Here is a 2,593-nt window from a genome sequence, read left to right as displayed (position 1 = left end):
GTGACTCGGTCATTGTGTTTTGTCTGATTAGAGATCGAAGATCAGACGTACAATTTGCCCTTGAGCAGTTACCAGGTTTGTTCACATTTTATAGAAATTAAACTGCATCTGATTTCACTTCTGCTCTGGTATTTTCTGCAGAAACATTCTTCTGACATTGTGACTAAAATAATGTTATTCACTCTTCCAGAACCGGCAAAAACAAAACCAGTTATTTTAGTGGCGATTCATCACACGTGGAATAAAAACGACCCAGAGATTGAATATTGGAGCATCAAACATGAGAGAATTGTTCTGACTGTTTCTGTTCTTTTCCATGAAGATAAAGGACTATTTATAGATGAAAAATATGACAAGGCCATAAAGAATATAAAGGACAAGTGTAATTACATGACTGAAAATGAATCACTTGATGATATGAGAGAGTTTGGATCATCACTAAGTGAGAGTCGTTCAGAGAGTCGCCGTTTTTTATTTAACCTCTGGAATAGAATATGTCAGTGCTTAAGGCACTTGATACATTCATCCCCCTGAATATTTCCCATGTATGTGATGTGACTTGTCAAAATAAAAATAAACATTTTTACACTGTCAAACCCTTGAGATTTCTTTCTTACCTATTTGAAAAAAGCGGTTTCTTAAAATAAAAAATAAGTAAAGTTGAAAAAGACAACATTTGTTTCAAGCCTGTTGCCAAAAAGTCAAAGCTTATTTAAGGCTGTTTTTAAATTCTATAAAAAAAGTTGTAGTTTTCAGTTATTCATTAATTGTCAATTTGGAAACTTTTGTTAAAAAATAAAAATGGACATAAATGTTGCGTGAAACATCACTTTAAATGAATTTGCTTTGGGATAAATGAAGTATTTATCCATCTCTCTAATGGTCTTGTTGTTTGATATTTCATTTTTAAAGTTAGTTAGTTTTAAAGTAGTTTAAGTTCATATGTGATGAGGCATGAAAATTAGAGCTCATAATGACAGACATTAAACAGTTAGAGTTCTACTTTTCTCTACTGGAGGCACTTTCAGTTTAAAGTCACAAACTCTGCTGAAGATTGTGAGGTTCATACCAAAAAAGGAATAAGAGGAAAGGAATAAAAGTTGAAAATTTCAGTTGTCCCTGATTATTTCCTTACAACGATCTATCTTTTAATTTTTATTTTATTTTATTTTTTACCCCAGTCGAAACAAAACAAAAGGCTGGAATTCTGGTTGTTCTAAAAATGTTCTGACTCCAACAGGACAAAACACAAAAGCAGAATCTTAAGTCAATAAGACTTTATAAGATTTATTGTTAATTTGAAGACGAGGGTGCTGGATCCAAGTCAAGAGTAACAGTGCCCCCTGCAGGTTGGCCTCGTTACTGCAGGTCATGATTATTGTTCTGCTGTCGTCTTTTGTCTTTTTCTGATGAGGACAGTGAAGGACTGAACTTAAACTGAAGCTTCTGCAGTGACACGACGTCCTAGACCTAGAGGACTGATGACAGACTTAAAGTGCATTGTGTAACTTTCTGGTGGAGGGTTCGTCACCTGCTGATTGTTTCTATGGAAATGTCATTGTTCTGCCTGGAATGTTCCACAGTGACATTAAACATCTCTACTTTACATTTATTCAATTACAGGCGATTTTGTAGCTCAAAAATACTTTGAAAAAGAGGCATGTTGTCTATGAGTGGGGTCGCCTCTCCACAGATCTGAACTGTAACTTGTAATGTCATTACACCTGTAACTAATGCCATACTGTGAAACATTCCAGACAAAGCATTAACATCTCCATGGAGAAACACTTTTGATGGAGCCTCCACCAGAAAAGTTACACAATGGAACAGACCCTTAAGTCAAATAATAAACCTGAAAATAACAGAAGAAAAGAAAATCACAGGTCAGAGTTTTTAAAGGAGCTGCATCTGAAGCCCCGTTTACACGTACACAGGTATTTTTAAAAACAGACATTTTCCTTTCATTTGTTTCCATCTTTTACACACAAACGGTGAATTTACCTCTGAAAATGAATCTTCGTAAAAACTTTCCAGAGATTCTGTAAAACTCTGGTTTGGTGTTTGTGTGTAAAGTGATAAACAGAGTTTTAGGAGCTGACGCCAAAAGAGCGACCGATGTTTCCGTTTTGCTCTGACTACGACGACGATGAAGCAGCAGTCACTTTTCTTCTGCTGAAACACTTTTCATGTGTTTCATTTGCACACAGCTGATGTTTCATATCCATGACCAGAGACCAATGAGACTTTATCAGATCTGTGGAGAGGCGAGCCGCTCACTAATGCACGATTTTAAACAGATTTGTGAGTAAAAGTTACAACTGTAATGAAATAAAAGCTACAGGTTTGAATCAAATCCAGGCGCCACCCAGAGGTTTGGTGTAGTTACTGTAGCTGGTACAATGCTGCAATATGAATTAGAAACAGACAGGAGCTATATTAGTAATAGTAATAGTAATAGTAATAGTAATAGTAATAGTAATAGTAATAGTACTAGTTCAGAAGACTATGGTTTGACTCAGAGGAAAGTGGGGTATTTAGTGAGAAACACACAGAGCTTGTAGTGCTGAGTTGTGATGTTATTTACAGTCCAAAG

Source organism: Boleophthalmus pectinirostris, unplaced genomic scaffold, assembly GCF_026225935.1.
Source record: "Boleophthalmus pectinirostris isolate CB_2022bp ecotype Guang Dong unplaced genomic scaffold, ASM2622593v1 HiC_scaffold_9, whole genome shotgun sequence".
In the NCBI taxonomy this organism is placed as follows: domain Eukaryota; kingdom Metazoa; phylum Chordata; class Actinopteri; order Gobiiformes; family Gobiidae; genus Boleophthalmus; species Boleophthalmus pectinirostris.
Note: the sequence above shows the minus strand (reverse complement) of the source record.